Here is a 19303-nt window from a genome sequence, read left to right as displayed (position 1 = left end):
CCGTGCGGAGCTCATGCAGCAAGCCTGGGGGAGAACCGCCCTCCTGCATCTTGGCCAGCTTCTCGGCTTGGTAGCTTTGATAGGTGGCCAGAGCGTGCAGAGCGGAGGTGGCCTGGCCCGCAGCAGTGTAGGCTCTGGCCGTGAGAGACTCAGATAACCTGCACGCTTTGGAAGGGAGTGAGGGCGGACCTCTGCGAGTGGAGCAGCTCTGCGGACAGAGCACGCTCCACCTGGGGAATCGCCTCATAACCCCTGGCCGCTCCGTCATCGAGGGAGGTGAGAGCGGGAGCGCACGAGGACCGGGCAGAAAAAGGTGCCCTCCATGCCTGCGTGAGCTCTCTGTGTACCTCCGGGAAGAAGGGGCCGGGGGGTCTAGAAGGCTTCGCCTTCTTCACCCCCACGTAACACCATCTAAGCGGTCCGGCCGCGGTTCTGGGGGACAAGCCATCTCCAGTCCCACGGCCGAAGCAGCCCGGAATAACACGGCTAACATGTCCGACTCCAGATCCGAAACCTCACTGACAACCCCGCAGGGGGTCCGGATCTTCATCAGAGCATGTCAGCCCGCCCTCCGATGCAGCGATGGACATCACGTCCCCGGTGTCATCTAATGAGAGCGCGGCCAACCCAGAGGATGGACCAGCGCTAACACTCGAAGCAGAAACAGAGCGCACTGACGAGGAGCGAGGGGTCCGCGGGCCCGAAGGCGACGGATTAGCCCCCACTGTAACCCTCAGGCCTGCCCGAGTGCTAACCGCTTGGCGGGGAGCAGCAGGGGTGACTTGCCCTAATAAAAGAGCTCGCCGCGACCTCAGTTGCGCAACAGTCAAGCCATCGCAATGCGGGCAAGAACTGTCCGCGAGCACCGCATCAACATGTTGGACCCCCAAGCATGTGACGCAGTACTCGTGCCTGTCATCCGGGGAGAGGAAACCACCGCATCCAGAAACGCACGGTCGAAACGACATCTTTAAAAAGACGCGCTGCACGACCGTGTGCTCTCTTAGGGAATTCTGCTATTTTAACAAACTGCTCTTTCAGGTCACCAGCGAAACGCCAAGGGGACGGGAAACCCAGCTTGACCGCCGCTAGAACGTCTTCCCTCGCACTGGTGAGAATAATGCTTTCTTCAATGTTGGAAGTCAGCTCAGCAGAAGGGTTCTTCAGTCTCAGATCGGGTCTGAAGCAACAATTCTGATGAGCTGGCTCCAGCAGCCAACTGATATAGCCCTAATTGGCTCATCAGTTTCAGCTGTGGAGCTAAGCTCCGCCAATTCAATTGGCATTTCATTGGCCCGTTTTCTTATCTTCAGAAGTGATTGGTCGTCTAAAGCACTCCCAAAAGTCTGTTTAATACAGACACACGTAGAAGTTCCCATATGAAGGGGAACTGAGGCTTTATCTGGACATTTTACATTCAAGGAAATGGATGAAATTAAAATTTTAGGCATTGTAGTTGGGAGAGATGAAAAGAAAGCAGAAGTAACTATGTGGGAGGAAATGTTAGGAGGGATTGAAAGAAGGCTGAGGTTTTGGAAGTTAATGTCTTTAACTTTGAAGGGGAGGGTTTTAATTTTGAATGTTTTAATGGTTTCTAAATTATGGAATATTTTATATGTGAGAAATGGTGGGATTTTAAAAATTGTACAGTGAAAATGATTTATGGGTTTTTTAGTGATGGGGTTTTTAAGAAACCTGGTGCAAATCAGTACTGAATACGGCGTTTTAAAGATGTAAATGAAGACACTATTTGGGCTAATATAAATGGCAAATTTGTACAATCAAAACTGGAGAATTTAGAATATTTTATCAGGAGTAAAGCAGTGTTTACAGATGTCATTTTAAACAAAATAGGGATGGAGGAAAGTGTCACATGTAAAGTATGTCAAAATGCAGATGAAGGATTTTTACACTTGTTTTTATATTGTAATGAGTTAAAAGATTTTAATGAGAAATGCAAAAGCATGATTTTAACTTTGAAAGGAGAAAGAGACGACAATCTAGAGTGGGAAAAGGTGTTACTGTTGGGGCTGAACAAAGAATGTGATAATAAAAAACTCATAAATTTACTTGTGATTTTAATGAAAAGTGCAATATGGGAGAGAAGAGTTGTAGCAAAAAAGGAAAAAGTTTTATTAAATGTGTGGAATGTGTTTAAGAGGAAGGTGGAGAAATATTTTGAATGTCTATTTTATTATTTTAAGTTAGAGGAAATGCAGGAGGCTTTTTATGATGTTTTTACTTAAGAAGTCACAAAGATTTTAAATGACACAGGAATAAAAATGTCTTTTTAAAAATGTGATTTTACCTTTTAAGGAATACAACTTGCAACATTTTATGTAAGAAAACAAACAAAAAAAACCACATTGTTGTGAAGCTATGATGTAATATGGACATTTTTAATGTTTTGTCTGAAGTGTAATCTGTATAAATAAGTGAATTGTATGAATTTTGAACAGTATAATAAAAGAAAAAAAAAAAAGGTAGAGCATGAGACTCTTAATCTCAGGGTTGTGGGTTCGAGCCCCACGTTGAGCGTTTCTGTTACCTTTCTCTCTCTCTATTCGGCAGCTTTCATTTGGATACATCAAGCATACCTATTAAGACAAAGTTCAGCATTTCTACTACAGTCGCATTGCTGTCTGAGTCTCTGTGGCGCAATTGGTTAGCGCGTTCGGCTGTTAACCGAAAGGTTGTTGTTTGGAGCCCACCCAGCATCGAATTAAGCTTTTCTCTGCCTTGCAACTGCTAACATGTGCACTGGGCATAGATCCTGGACCACGTGCTGTCTAGCGTTACATGATGACATCAGGATTTAGCAGAAGTTTGTTGTCCAGTACCTGGATTGGCCAAGTTACTTATTCCAGTTGACTTTAAAACATCATCAAACTTTACATAGGTAGGGAAGGTATTGATCAAAACAGTGACTAGAATAATTGTACCAGAAGCCCGGCAAGCTCAGTCGGTAAAGCGTGAGACTCTCAATCTCAGGGTTGTGGGTTCGAGCCCCATGTTGGGTGTTTCTTTTACCTTTCTCTCTCTCTTTTCGGCAGCTTTCATTTGGATCCATCGAGCATACTTATTGAGACAAAGTTCAGCATTTCTACTACAGTTGCATTGCGTCTCTGTGGCGCAAACGGTTAGCGCGTTCGGCTGTTAACCGAAAGGTTGGTGGTTCGAGCCCACCCAGGGACGAAATAAGCTTTTTTTGCCTTGCAACTGCTAACACGTGCACTGGGCATAGATCCTGGGCCACATGCTGTCTAGCATTACAAGTTGGTTGGTGAACTTAGAGAGGAGTAGATTCAACTTTATAGTTACTTTCAGTATGTGTATCTGCTATGATTAAAACACATCTGCAAATTATATTTTAATGGATTGTTAGACTTCCTTGTGTGTTTTACAAACGCTAAAGTTCTTGTTTTACTAGTACTTGTGTGTATTTACATGTCTAAATCATAAATCAAGCAATAGGCCGTAAAAAAGGCTGCATAATTGTGATAATATGACACGTCTTTCTCAGCAGAGTTAAGTTGGTCTTGTTTTCGGGAAAAAAAAAACGGAAAAAAGAAGCACTTTTCCGACGGTCCCTTACTGAGAGTTTAGGTCAGCGCGAGCTCTCTCTGGCTAAACGCATATTGCGACTGCTCAAGCAGTGCTCGTAATATCGAGCAAAAAAAGAAAGACAGCTGTGAAACATAACCAGCTTTGTCTTTTTGTAGGGAATACAGTTTAGATCTTTTTAAGGTTAGAGGTTTTTAGTTAATGCCGTCTGTCGCTGAATGTGCCAGGAATACCGAAAACAAAACCAACTTAACCCCGCTGTCTTTCTCTGGCTCAGCGCCAGAGACACCAGCACCAGGGACTTTACGGTTCTCACTTCGAAACGGAACAAAAGTAGGATTCTGTAACGTTAGTGATTTACGGTGATTTACCCAGCTGTAGCTGTTGCTCCCTTCCGCATCATCCCTGTCTTTGACTTCAAAGTGAATGAATGAAGCTCGTGGCAGACGCTCAAGAGATTCGCACTGTGATTGGCTGAGTGATCGTTCACTCAAATCAAGTAACAAATCAGAGAACACTTGCGGCCGCTAGGTCAAATAAAACGTGTGGGCCAGTCGGGGGACAGAATAACCTGTTTCCAAAAAGTGAGGGGGACGTGTCCCCCCCCATCCCCCCCGGTTGCTACGCCCCTGAACAGGATGATACAAAACATCAGATTGAAATGTATCAAATTGATGGGGTTATGAAAGTGCATATGCGAGAGTTAGAATTACAGGCTGCTCAGACTTTTTATCAACACAAACTCCTGTGACATCTATTAACGTAAATGGTAGTGTAGAAGTGGCTACTGCTCCAGCTAATGCAAGTATCGTTGCAAATAATTCTGTTCCATCTGATGAGAAATCTGATGCGTTAATTCCCTCAATGCATTTTGATGTAGCAAAGAATATTGCACTTGTTCCATGTTTCTGTGAAAGGGAAGTTGAAGCGTATTTCCAAGCTTTTGAACGAATTGCGACTGCTTTGAAGTGGCCAAGCGAGGTATGGGCTTTGATGCTTCAATGCAAATTAACAGGTAAGGCACAGGAGGTCTGTGCATCATTTTCTGTTGAGTATAGCATTCAGTATGATGCTATGAAATCTGCGATTTTGCAGGCATATGAGCTAGTTCCTGAGCATTATAGACAGCGTCTTTGTGCTACGCAGAAATCTGCATCTCAAACTTAGGTTGAGTTTTCGTGTGAGAAAGGAATACTGTTTGATCGCTGGGTAAAAGCATGTAAGGTATATTTATACGTAAACGAACAGAAGGTCAGCACTGTGCAACAGGCAGCTGTATTAGCGGATGAATATGCGTTAATGCACAAAACTGGGTGAAAATGTGTCGTCCGTACAAGAGAATGAGAAAATTCCTGAAAATAAAGTGTGGGCTTCTTCTAACTTAAAATCTCGAAAAGAATGTCGTTACTGCCATTATATGGGACATGTAATGTCTGAATTCCGTATTTTAAAACGAAAACTGTAGCAACAGGAATCAATGCAGCTTCGAGGTTTGGTTTTAGTCAAAACTTTGCCTTTTTCTTCCATTCCCGAACCGGATCTATGCTTCAAACATTTTGTTTTCAATGGTTTTGTAATGGCTTTGCCATTTCTTTTGGCCAGGATTAAAATTGGATGTTGCGAATCAATCTGTGGCACTTGCTCCTCTCTGTCCTATAGCTGCTGTAGGTGAGCCATTTGAACAAATTTTGGTGGACTGTGTTGATCCTCTTCCTCGTGCAAAATCTGGTTGCCAGTATTTAGTAACTGTTATGTGCACCGCTACCCATTTTCCAAAAGTGATTCCTTTAAGTAAAATAACTGCTAAATCAGTCACAAAAGCGTTAACAAAATTTGCCAATTTGCCAACAATTGTTCAAACAGACCAGGGTTCAAACTTTCTTTCTCATGTGTTTAAAAATTTACTAAAAGCATTGGGAGTTTCTCATGTTGTATCAAGTGCAAATCACCCAGAGTCACAAGGAGCTTTAGAGCGTTGGCATTGAACATCAAAATCTGCTCTCCGTAAATTCTGTGTTAAGACTGGAAACGAATGGGTCGAAGCAGTTCCTTGTTTTATTTGCAGTGCGTGAAGCGTGGCAAGATTCGTTGGGTTTTAGTCCATCAGAATTAGTGTTTGGTTATGAAATCCGAGGTCCAATGAAAATGTTAAAGGAGGAATTCCTTGGTACCAATCCTTGTAAGACTAATGTGATTGACTTTGTTTCTCATACGCGGGAGTAAACCCTACAGGTTTTTATTATCCATGACTGACCTATAACATTATATGCCACAAAATAATTATGTGCTATCACCGTTTAATGACGTCATGTTCCAGGAAAACTGAAATTGTTTGGTGGATATCGGTCATGGTGACTTTTATTTCCTGTTTTTGTTCTGGGAATTATTTATTTACAAATTAAGCACTGTACTAAAGCATTATTAAATCCACAGTTGTGCTTGTTAACATTAGTTAATGCACTGAGAGTTAACAAGAACTAACAGTGAACTTTATTTTCATTAACTAACATTAACAAAGATCAATAAATCCTGGAATAAATGTATTTTCATTGTTTCAGTTGAAATACATTAACTAAATGAACACAAGTACAGCATAAACATACATTACACTTCATTTATCCTTTATTAATTAAATTTACTTGCTTGATATTTTTTGCTCTTGGAATTTCTAGAAACTAAAAATCTATTGCTCATTTCAGTCTTGTGAGCTGTTGATGATATATTTAAGTGATTCAGACAGGATTAAGACATTCTACATACTCATCATCTCATAAACACCTCATCTCTAATTAATTTGACATTGACATGTATTATCTGTGCACAAGAAAAACCAAGAATATAAATCTACAGTATGTTAGAATGACGTGCTCCTAAAAAATCGTGTTTGTGAAATACAATAAATCTGCATTGCTCACACGCACACGCACACACACACACACACACACACACACACAGAAGAGGTTGCATAACATCTCACTGCTACTGACTGATCTTGCAGTGGATTATGGGTAAATATCTCATTAGTCTCTCAGTCTTTAGCACAGTTTCACTGATGATCCAGGATAATAAACCCCAAACCCAGGCCAGAGCGGCTCAGTGAATGTGGTCTGGACTGAGTGGATGAGGCTCATTGTGTCTCTATAGATGTTGTAGAAGATCAGATTTCCTGCACTGTGATCCACAAGCACTCCTATTCTACTGCTGAGCCGCTCTACTGAGAGATCAGTGTGTGTGTTATTGTGTCTGAATGTGAAACTGGAGGAAGAGCAGCGCAAACTCCAGGACTGAGCGTTAGATCCAAACACACACTCGTTACCTGCTCCCTTCCTCCTGATGCTCTTATATGACACTGATATCCACACACCACTTCCACTCCAGTCAATCTCCCAGTAACAGCGTCCACACACACTCTCTCTGCACAACACCTGACACACACCATCAAATCTGTCTGGATGATCAGGATACGACTGTCTCACATTCTTTATCATCGTCTCTCTCACACATTTCACCTTTCTGTTCTCCTCAGACAGAATGAGTTTAGTGTTTACTGTGTTTGGATCCAGTGTGAGAGAACAGGCATCTAAACACAAGAAGAGACACATTTATAACAAAACAACACTCACTACAGCTTTGTGTGTACATGTGTGTGTGTGCCTGTGTGTGTGTGTGTGAGAGAGAGAGAGAGTCTGTGTGTGTGTGAGAGAAAGGGAGCTTGTGTGTGTGAGAGAGGGTGAGCGTGTGTGTGTGTAGATGTACATTTGTGCAGTCCTGCTGTAATGTTCTTCTCTCCTCCATGGTCCAGACTGTAAACACACAGATTGTCGATCAGTCAGCAAACAAACACTGCACACACTTTATTTGTCAGCAGATCTGCAGTCAGAATTATTCTGATCAAACATCACTCATTATGCAGATTCATTACAATACGACATTTACAGTGTCTGCTGAATGCTGGATTCTGATTGGATGATGAATAATAGATTATAGTAATGCATTAAAAACAACATTAGTGTGTTTGTAGTTGTAAAATGTGTGTATGTATATATATATATATATATATATATATATATATATATATATATATATATATATATATATATATATATATATATATGTATGTATGTATGTATATATTAGTGGTGGGCCGTTATCGGCGTTAATATGCTGAGACTCTTATCACGCGATAAAAAAAATATCGCCGTTAATTTATTCTCAAAGTTGGGTTGGGAGCTGGGTCTATTCTACGCAAGCTATGATGACTTTCACCTTGATATTTTAGCGCGGATGTATACCTGACCGGTGAGCCGTCTGACAAAAAAGTGCCCTCCTGAATCAAATCAGCAGGATGCCTGACTTTAACTCATGAACATTTCATTCATGCCCCCATGACAAACTTGGTTATTAGACACAAATAAGAAGTAAGGACTGACGAGAGTGTGTGGAATTTAATAACGCACGCCAAATGGAAAGGAAAAAAACGTCCGCATTTCGTGATGTGTGTGTGTGTTCGTGTGTGATGTCCTTTACTGACAGCCGCCTGTGTCTTGGATCTTGTCAGAAAATATGGCGAAAAGTCTTACATGGCGGTAATAGTTTGATTGTGGTGTTTACTTCAGTAATGCCACTAATATATGCATACTTCACATCTTAATTCCATTTCTGTTTAGTTCAGTTATGACTTTAGTCGGATTAAGGTGATCAAAAATCGCTGTTTCGAGCTTATGTAGGCCTACAGTTCAAAATACATGTTTAACTGAATAAACACAAGAACAAGTACAAACACATATTGAACATAATTTATTTTCATCCCCAATTATCACAGTAGAACAGTTTCTCAAGCAGTTTGTGATGCATTTTGGAAACAGGAGATGAGCCCCTGGTCTAATGCGCCACCTGGCTTATTATTTGGGTAGCACACATATTCTGAATGCCTTCAGCAGAATTCAAATGAGCCAATTTAATCTAGAATAATCTAGATTAATTCCAAGATTAATCTAGATTTTTTTTAATCTATGCCCACCTATGATATATATACACACACACACACACACGTGTATATATATATATATATATATATATATATATATATATATATATATATATATATATATATATATATATATATATAAACATTAACACATATACATACACACATACATAGACACACACATACATGAATACATAAATACATACATACATACATACATACATACATAAAAAGACAGATATAAATAATGAAGGATTCATTAAAACATTCAATTTACAAAACCGCACTTCAAAAATAAAATAATATTAAATGAAAGCATGATCAATAAAATCATAGTAAGTGTATTTGTTTTTAATGTTATTTAATTTTACAGTAATGTTTTTATACTGTAACTATGATGCATACTTTCATTTTCTGTGAAATTGGTCTTTACTGTGTCTAATTAGACTAATAATTGAACAATTTTGAGCTCAAAGTATGTGATTTGTAATGTGACTTTCTGTATTCAGTGATATAAATATTTACACATAAATATTTAAATATTTACACAATCATAAACAGGGCTTCTGCAGTTTTCACCAAGTTAAATTAAAGACCATTATAAATGAAAGTTTACACATAAATGGCTAAAGGCTAAGCAATTTTTTAAATCACCCAGATGGAAAATATTTTTATTTGCCCGATCAAATAAATAAATAAAACAACTTGAATACATTTAATAATACAAAAAAAATTAATAAAAAATTACAATATTTTAGATGTCTTAGTAAAATATTTTAAATATTGTGTAAAAACCATCAAGCTCTACTTGTATCCATAGAACATAGCACAATGTCTGCAGAAGCTGTTTTTGGAGAAGACAAGCAGACATTATCACTGTGCTTGCCCTGGTTCAGTGCGGCTTATCACCAAGGTACAGTCCATGACGCGCACACACATGAATGAACGTTATGAAAACGATAATTTGTTGTACCGTTGGTGGTTCACTTCCGATATTTAGTACAATTACATTCATACTAGAAGTGAACCGGACCAGAGTTCACGTGAACCGTACCCCAGACCACCTCTTCCAGGAGGACTTGGGTACGGTTCACGGGAGTGCACCCGAGTTCAGAAGACACGTTCACACTAGCTAATCGTATTGTACTCTGATGTCAGTGCTTCACTCTCGTGTTTGTCCATTTCTGAAAGAATGTGAGAATCCTCTTGTCAAAGCTAGACAATACTCAGAATAGGATATGCTCAAACTAAAAGTTTATTAACAATTTGGCAATAACATAAGCAGCTTCATTAACAGAAACTTCACCCTCGGAACCCGTGATGAGGGGAGAGCCTCAGTAGTGGAGTAGGTGCTGAGGCTGGCGATCACGGAGGTAGAAGTGGATTCAAAATGATGGAGTGACTGCGCAGATCACAGGTAAAACATCAAACAATGTACGAGAATTAGACAGCACTAGACTTAGACTAATAAATAGGAAACAACTATGGTGAGAAGGACATCACAGAGTGTGTAGACACATAATCACAATAATCTGGCAATCAGCCTCAATAAAGGGCAAGTATATGTAGTGGAAAGAATCAGATCAAAAGTGCAATAGGTGAGTAATGTGTGCGCGCCAGCACTTATTGTAAGGGGCAACAGCTGAAACAGAAAACAGATGACAAAGAAGCCCAGATCAAACCTGACCCATGACACTGCTCTAATACAAACTTTGTTTTGATTTATTTTTATAAAGAACTTTTTTAAAAGACCTTTTCAATTTGTTTCACTATAAAATTAAAACACTATAAATGTTCTAATGACATTCTAGTTCATTCATTCATTTTCTTTTCGGCTTAGTCCCTTTATTAATCCGGGGTCGCCACAGCGGAATGAACCACCAACTTATCCATGCCCTTCCAGCCGCAACCCATCTCTGGGAAACATCCACACACACTCATTCACACACATACACTACAGACAATTTAGCCTTCCCAATCCATCTGTACCGCTTATCTTTGGGGAAACCAGAGCACCCGGAGGAAACCCACGTGAACGCAGGGAGAACATGCAAACTCCACACAGAAACGCCAACTGACCCAGCCGAGGCTCGAACCAATTCATTCGGCTGTGGCGACCCCAGATTATTAAAGGGACTGAGCCAAAAAGAACATGAATGAATGAATGAATATTCTAATGATCACACATTAAACAATGCACAAAATAATCAACCACAGTGCAACAAAAATCACAATAGACTTCTATATTGCACATAATGGCGAGGTATGAGGCATGTATGAGTCCTTTATAATTAGAAAGTTATTTCTCATACCATCAGTGTCAACAAGATGACCAAGTGCTACTGTGTTTCCCCTTTCTCACTCACTGCAACTTTAAACTTTAAGCATGCAATCACGTTCTCCAACTGTAACAGCACTTGTCTCCACGCATGCACCTGTCATATGAGCTCCCTCACTCAATTGCTTTCACCAACACTTTCGGTTATGTTAGTTCCACCTAATTCTCTCATGCATTGAATAATATGAAGTGTTTTATAGTGAAACAAACTGAAGAAGTATTTTACAAAAATGTTATTTATAAAAAAATATTTAAAAACAACATTTGTACATCTCCCTTTTGTACATCTCTCCTGTTTGTTCATCTCCCTCACTTTCCCTTGTACATTCACTGATGATACTGAATTACTTGCTTTTCATAGACATTAGTGCTATACTCTACAAGCTGTTTATTTTCAGTAAATGCCAGAAAACTGAAAACTGAATATCACGAAAATAGTTTTGATTGTTTTTAAAGCCATTAAGTGTAAAAGCACAAGGCCAGTGATGCTCCACATACTTGAGTTTGTCCAGTGTGTAGTTTGGATCCTCCAGTTGTTCAGAGAGCAGCTTGACTCCTGAATCTCCTGGATGATTGTAGCTCAGATCCAGCTCTCTCAGGTGTGAGGGGTTTGAAGTCAGAGCTGAAGACAGAAAACCACAGCCTTCCTCTGTCACCATACAGCCAGACAATCTACAAACACAGAAATAGTCCACATCACACAGTTGGACAATCACACATCTCTTTGTGTTGTGAAGATGCTTACTGCTGTTTCTGCTAATGTCAACAGCAGTGATGAAAACACACATCCTGATTACCTCTCCTTATTGATCAACCCCTGAGATCAGCAAATACACCCAAAATACCCAACAAGCTCTTAAAATAATCTTTTTGACAGTACAGAGCAAAGATCATCACATGAAACTGTAAAGGCTGTACCCTGATTTGACCACACTCACAATAACAACAATTTTGTGCTTTTGTAAAATAAAAAACATGCAATGCTCTTTGTTGACTCAAACTTTGTGAACAACTTTCTGAAACATCTAAAATAGTCAGAATCTCAGCAACACTTGTCTCACAGAAAAGCTAGTTCATGCTTTTATGACTTCTAGGCTAGATTACTGTAATGCTCTGTTTGCTGGTTGCCCGGCGTCCTTTAATAATAAATTTCAGTTTAAATGCAAAATGCAGTTGCCAGAATTCTTACCAGGTCTAGAAAATTTGACAGAATGACCCCAATTTTATCTTTCTTACACTGGCTGCCTGTTAGGTTCCCTATTGATTATGAAATGTTGCTTAAAGATTTTGTCTTAATTATTTTGATATTTATTTATATGAAAAATTTATTATTAAATTTTGATATGAAAAAACTTCACATTTATTATTTAGATATTTTATTTTGATATGAAAAAACTTCACATGAATATGTGTGCTGATGATGTTTGCATTACTTTTGCACTAAGATATTTGTTATTGTTACATTCTTACTAGAACCTGCAGTGATTAATGCTTTAACTTTAATTAGCAGTAAAATTAGCCCATGCTAATATTGCATTATTAACAAAATGAACAGTGTGGACAATGCATTTGTTTGCACTAAAATTAGTCATTGGTAATGTTGCTTTTTTTTTTGCAATGTGTTATGAGCAACATGTGTATGTATTTCCTGCAAATAAATCGCAAATTGTGGCATGTTGCAAACAATTTGCATCTCGTGCTTTATTGATGACATCACCAGTGACTAGTCGACGTTGACTCAACTTTGATAACATAAAAAAGTCAACTTATCTAAATCTAAAGTCAACCAATCTAAAGTCGTTCAGCCCCTACTGTTTTAAACAATAATCATTGTAAAAAGCTCCATACAAATAAACTTGAATTGAAACTTTATGAAACCAAAGCAATGTGCATCTATCCCATCTGTGCTCATTATCTGTGATAAACTGATGCAGCTTGCATGTTGTTACGATAATCTTGTTAACATCTAAACCCCTTAATCATTCTTGATAAAAAAATAAATAAATCATCAAATTTTTAGTTCAGTTGAGAGTTGAGAGTCTTTATTTTTTTCTACTTTTTATGCTTACTTGAAGCAGATCTGGTGTGAGGAATAAACCACATTTGATCACATCCCTGCAAATGTTTCCACATTTGTTAACCCAATATGTAACTATCTTTCTGTAGTCACTGTTTAGAGGAAAATCCTTTACCTCAGTGTCTCCAGTTTACAGTGTTGACTCTTCAGTCCAACAGAGAGAAGCTTCACTCCTGAATCCTGCAGGTCATTGTTACTCAGGTCCAGCTCTCTCAGGACACAGTTTGAGGATTGTAGAGCTGAAGACAAACTCTCACAGCACTGAACAGTGAGATAACACATGACCAATCTGAGAAAGAAGAAAAACAGATTAGATTAAGAGTGTGATTTGTAGTAATTCATCTGATTCATCTGAAAAAAACAAAAAAACAAGACAATTTTTATTTAAAAAACTGAATAATAAAAACCATCTAATATAGTTTTGATTAGATTTTTAGATCATATCATCTACTCTTCCTTGTGGAAGACCTCTGATCTTTGATTTGAACTTCTGCATTGTGAATTCAAGAATACTGAACTTGATGTCCAGAATTTCTTCTGCATCTTGAAATCTTGATACCATATTTTTACAAATGGGATATGGGTGTCATGGTCACACAAGGAAGACAAAGGTGGTTATAGCTTTAATGGTATTTATTTGTGCAATACAACTATGAGAGATGAAACATGTAAGTGGTGTTGAAGAGGTAGAGCGATCTCACACACATTTCAAATGGTAAGTATCAGATCTCCAGTAATACACCAACATAGCTGTAGGCACTTCCCATAAGCAGGTGTGTTTGCATCCACAGGAGAAGCAGGACACCCAGGGAACAGTACAAGAGGAAGAGGGAGAGGGCGAGCCGATGAGGAGAACCATCAGAGTGGTGAATGAATGAGGTGAGTCTTTATAGTGCATGGGTGATTGCGGGTGCAGGTGATCAGTAATCAGGTGATAGTTCACGGGTGTGGTGGATGGTGAGGGAGAGCAGTCATAGGGACAACAGGAACAAGCCGAGGTTGTGACAATAGGTGCGTTCGACTTCATGCAGCACTGCGCAGATTGATCGAAAGTGGTGCATGCTGGTTACATGCTGGTCCGGGCTGACGCCATGTGACTGTCAAATGTGGCATCAAAGTACCGCGACAGAGCTCCAAGATCAGACGATTGATTCAGCCGGTGCAGGATCTGAAGAGCAACTGGAGGAGCTGCAATGACGACCCCGATATTACACGATTGGCCGAGTTCACCGCAGGACAACAACCACATGTGTTTCGGGTTTATTATCTGCAAATTCCAATTCACAAATTTCAAAACAAAGAATGAACTTTTCATACCTTCTCTATCTTGTATATATCATGCTTATTAAAAGACTACAACTACTTTACTGCAGTATCATCTTTTGGTAAATAATCTGGTTATAAAGGCTACATTGTTTATTTTCAAAATTTTTATACAGATTATTTACTGCATTCAGCTCCATGAACGATTTAAATTATATATATTAGTAAATAACCTAAATATTAACTCAAATAAGTTTTACAGACTTGTAATAAAAAATATCATTGATCCTGCCACACTAAAGGTTTCTTTACAAATTAAGCTGAATAACTATTTTATTAAATAATTATAAAATGATTTATTCATTCATTCATTCATTTTCTTTTCAGCTTAATCTCTTTATTAATCTGGGGTCGCCACAGCGGAATGAACCGCCAACTTATCCAGCATATGTTTTACGCAGCGGATGCCCTTCCAGCTGCAACCCATGTCTGGGAAATATCCATACACACTCATACACTACGGACAATTTAGCCTACCCTATGCACCTGTACCGCATGTCTTTGGACTGTGGGGTAAACCGGAGCACCCAGAGGAAACCCATGCGAATGCAGGGAGAGCATGCAAACTCCACACAGAAACGCCAACTGAACCAGCCGAGGCTCTAACCAGCGACCTTTTTAAGCTGAAGAGACTGATACCTACAGCTAAGGAACAGTACGTTGGGAAAGTGTGCAGTCCCGAAGGGGAGGACGCTGCGGAGGCCACCTGCTACCCAAATGGGGAGATATGATGGCAGAATATATGGACTAGCCCTGAGAAGGGGGAGTACGCATATAATAAGATGGTTAGCGGAGAGGGAAGACACGGGTCCGCCTGTGAGGGGGGACTGCATCGTGGCTGAATAAGCATATGGGATTGCCTATTGGGCACCTATATCCAAAACGCGGGCTGACCAGTACTACAACGTAATAGGCCAGCGAGTGACTCCTTCGCTGAGTCAGTACTATTGGCCTCAGAGGAATCTGCAGGGCTCACCTAAGCGGGGAACTTTACTGACTGAGTGAATAAGTACACGTATCTCCGTGTTAGGGAGAATGGCGCAGCAAGCGTGTTACAACACCTTAACCGAGTGGTTTCCTCAATCACCAAGCGTTACCTAATACCCTTGAGGAAAATGGCTTCACTCGCAGATTGTAAAACCTTGCAAATGTATTAGCTGTCGCCCAGCCCGCAGCTCTACTGATGTCTTTCAGAGAGGTGCTGCGTGCACGCGCCCAAGAAGATGCGATGCTCTGAGTGGAGTGTGCACACACTCCTGGAGGACGAGGCTCGCCCTGGCTCTGGTAAGCGAGGGAGATGGCATCCACTATCCAGTGGGCCAACCTCTGTTTCGATACGGCACTTCCCTGCTGCCGACCACCATAACAGACAAAGAGCTGCTCAGATGATCTAAAGCTCTGAGTGCGGTCCAGATAAATTCGCAAAGCGAGAACTGGACAAAGTAATGAAAGGGCTGGGTCTGCCTCCTCCGGGGGCAGTGCTTGCAGGCTCACTACCTGGTCTTTAAACAGTGTGGTAGGAATCTTGGGCACATATCCCGGGTGGGGTCTCAGTACAACGTGAGAGTAAGCCGGTCCGAATTCCAGGCACGAGTCACAGACCGAAAATGCCTCCAGGTCCCCGACCCTCTTAATCGATGCCAACGCGACCAGCAGAGCTGTCTTCAGGGACAGAAATCTTGAAGATACTGAGTCGAGTGGTTCAAAGGGATCTGTACGCAGGCTCGTGAGAACGAAGGCGAGATCCCAAGAGGGCATGAGATTAATTTGCCTAGCGCCTCTGAGGAACCGAATGATGAGGTTATGCCTTGCAACGGTGCTGCCAGCCACCGCGCCATGATGAGTGGAGATGGCAGCCACGTAAACCTTGAGTGTGGAGGGCGACAGCCTGCTCTCCAGCTTCTCTTGGAGGAATGAAAGCACAACGCTGATCTGGCAATCTCTGGGGTCTTCTCTGCAAGAGACGCACTATTTAGTGAATAGATTCCACTTCAGGGCAAAGGCACGCCTCGTAGAGGGGGCTCTAGCCTGAGTAATGGTATTAACCACCGCAGTTGGTAGGCTACCCTAGTCTTCCCCGCGTCTAAGGACCACACAGAGGTTCCAAAGATCGGGGCGAGGGTGCCAGATGGTGTCCTCTCTCAAAAAGATCTGCCAGGGGAGGGCCGTCGCGAGGAGGGAGAGCTCTGACATCCAAGTCTGGTTGGGCCAGAGGACCTGCTCCTCGTCCTCCCTGACCTTGCACAGTAACTGCGCGAGCAGGCTCACTGGGGGAAACACATATTTGTGCATGCCCCGAGACCAGCTGTGGGCCAGCACATCCGTGCCGTGAGAGCCCTCGGTTAGGGAAAAAAAAAACAACTGGCAATGAGCGTTCTCAGGGGAAGCAAACAGATCAATCTGGGCTTCCCCGAATCGCACCCATATCAGCTGAACAGACTCGGGGTGGAGTCTCCATTCTCCGGGACTCGTGAGAGCGTCTCGGCTGCATGGTTGAGCTCACCTGGAATGTGAATGGCGCTCAGCGTTTTCAGCTGCGTATGACTCCAGAGGAGTAGACGGCGGGCAAGCTGAGACATGCAGCGAGAGCGAATACCACCCATGCGGTTGATATATGCCACCGCCGCCGTGCTGTCCGTCCTGACCAGCACATGCTGCTGCTCCAGCACCGGAAAAAAATGGTGGAGAGTGAGGAACACTGCCAATAGCTCTAGGCGATTGATATGCCAATGCAACTGGGTTCCTTTTCACAGGCCCGCAGCTGCATGCCCGCAACACACAGCCCCCCAGCCCATGCTGGAAGCATCTGTTGAAACAAAAACATGACTGCACGCCTGTCCTAGAGGCACTCCGGCCTGTAGAACGAGAGGTCGTTCAAAGGGCTGAGGGCGCGGCGACACAGCACAGTAACAGTGACTCGGTGTGTGCCCGCATGACATGCGCGTCTGGAGACTCGATCGTGAAAGCAGTGCTGAAGTGGTCTCATGGAGTAATCTGAGCGGCGTGACAGCAGCTGCAGATGCCATGTGCCCCAGGAGCCTCTGAAATAATTTCAGTGGGACCACTATTTTGCTGTCGAACTCTCTCAGACAGTTCAGCATTAACTGGGCACGCTCTCCAGAGAGGCACGCTGTCATGGAGTCCAGCTCCAGCCCAACAAAAGGGCGAGTTTGCTCTTTTGTCGGTTGACCTGAAGCCCCAACCCCAAACATGCAATTCAGTGCTCGTGCTCATCATACAGGGACAGGAAACCACCGCATCTAGAAACGCACGGTCGGAGCGCCATTCTTAAAAGGACGTGCTGCGCGACTGTGTTGCTCTTTTAGAAAATTTGCAACTTTATATGCACCGCTCTGGAGGACCGGACCCAAAAAACGCCAGGCAAGGGAGAAGCCCAACTTGACCGCCTGCCGCTGCGTGTACACACTCTGGACCGGGAGACCGCTCTCGTTTGCTCGAAATTGCTGGATATAAGCAGGAGAAACCCTCATCGACTCTCTCAGAAGGCTGTAGAAGTCTCTGAATGCCTCATCTTGCTTTCGCTGTGCTTTTATGCTAAATTGATTGCAACAAGCATCAGGTGCGCAAGCTGACGCTGCCAATTCACTTGGCATTTCATTGGCCAGTTTACATACTCTTTCAGATGATTGGCTTACTGAACGAAATCCCCATACGTGGATTAAAAATCCACCATAGCATTGAAGTTCCCCATCCGAAAGCGAACTGAACTTTCAGACAGTTCATTTCAATAAACCAGTTCTTTTACACTACAGTGTAATGATGTAATCCGTGATGTCATGATGACACTCGTCCCAGGTTAGGACTCAACTTTTCAAAATATATAGTCAGCAATCATAATGTCTGTCACTTCAAACATCACCATGATCTAAAGAGTTTTACAACTAAATTTTGTAAACCTGATGAAGCAGTCACTGACTATTCATATCCATTGTGATTTTTCTGTTATGAAATAAATTTGTTTCTCCAGATTCCCTTTTTTATGCCCTCTGTTTACCTGCTCTGAAGTATTGGCAAAGAATCAGCTGTCCAAGTTTCCTTCAGATGGTACTGTGCTATCATTCATAGCAGGCATGTTCAGTTAACGACTGGATTAATCTCGCATATGCAGTATTATCAGCTCATCAGTTGTCAAAACGTGTCTGAAAGAAACTGGTTCTATTATTTAGCATTATTTCTCTATGTTTAGTTAAATACTCCTGATAATATCATGGATTATTCATGAAAATGTTTAGTTTTATAAACAATTAATTGTTTCCAGTCTTTAAATAACTAACATAAAACACAACAGCATAACCTTATAACTGCATTACATCATAACTGTAATGCTTTTAAACAACATTAAAGCAGAAAAGAAAACCTGAAAAATATTTCTGTAAACTGTGTAAAAATATCTATATCTATCTTCATGTGGCATAAGTAGATGATTTGTGTACCAAGTCCATCTTGTATGATATTGTTATGGTACTTTAGGTTTACAGTGTTGGGCAAGCTACTTGAAAAACGTAGTGAGCTAAGCTATTAGCTACTATATGAAAAATGTAGCTTAACTACACTAAAAGCTACCCTCTGGGAAATGTAACAAGCTAAGCTAAAAGCTAATTGGCAAAAGTAGCTTAGCTGCATCAAAGCTATTTTTGCAATTTTCATTTTTAAATCAAAGCTATTTAAATCCAAGTCAATCAGATCTTAGTGATCAATAAAACTGTCAATGAAACATATGAGGCAGAATAGTTCAGTTCAATTATTTACTGTAAATAATATGCTGTACTAAACAGAAACACATTATAGTATATAACAGCAAAAGCAAAAACTCCAATAAAGCCAGGTGTTACCATTTATAATACTATAGTCATTTATAGCAAAGGGGAATATTTAGGAATAAGCATTATATTGTATTACATATTTACAACTATTCATTAATGAATTACACTACATAATGTAGTATCATTAGTAACTATCATGAACCAGTAGTAACTACCATCGTACACTTCAG

At 41.1% G+C, this 19303-nt stretch overlaps 3 protein-coding genes and 2 non-coding genes across 6 annotated transcripts in view; all 5 read left to right on the top strand.

The window, feature by feature from the left end:
- LOC130222040 (NACHT, LRR and PYD domains-containing protein 12-like) overlaps positions 1-19303 on the top strand; it is a 417646-nt gene that overhangs the window by 240135 nt on the left and 158208 nt on the right. The window lies entirely within an intron of this gene.
- The window catches only part of LOC130222140 (gastrula zinc finger protein XlCGF8.2DB-like), a 197884-nt gene that overhangs the window by 116308 nt on the left and 62273 nt on the right, over positions 1-19303 (top strand). The window lies entirely within an intron of this gene.
- The window catches only part of LOC130222066 (oocyte zinc finger protein XlCOF6-like), a 97787-nt gene that overhangs the window by 26013 nt on the left and 52471 nt on the right, over positions 1-19303 (top strand). The window lies entirely within an intron of this gene.
- trnae-cuc (transfer RNA glutamic acid (anticodon CUC)) lies at positions 2948-3020 on the top strand. Its single transcript has one exon. It is a non-coding gene; the product is annotated as a tRNA-Glu (tRNA).
- trnan-guu (transfer RNA asparagine (anticodon GUU)) lies at positions 3122-3195 on the top strand. The gene has a single exon. It is a non-coding gene; the product is annotated as a tRNA-Asn (tRNA).

This window comes from Danio aesculapii, chromosome 4 (assembly GCF_903798145.1).
Source record: "Danio aesculapii chromosome 4, fDanAes4.1, whole genome shotgun sequence".
Classification (NCBI taxonomy): Eukaryota; Metazoa; Chordata; class Actinopteri; order Cypriniformes; family Danionidae; genus Danio; species Danio aesculapii.
The sequence above is the reverse complement of the archived record's forward strand: the minus strand, read 5'-3'. Positions and strand labels throughout refer to the sequence as shown.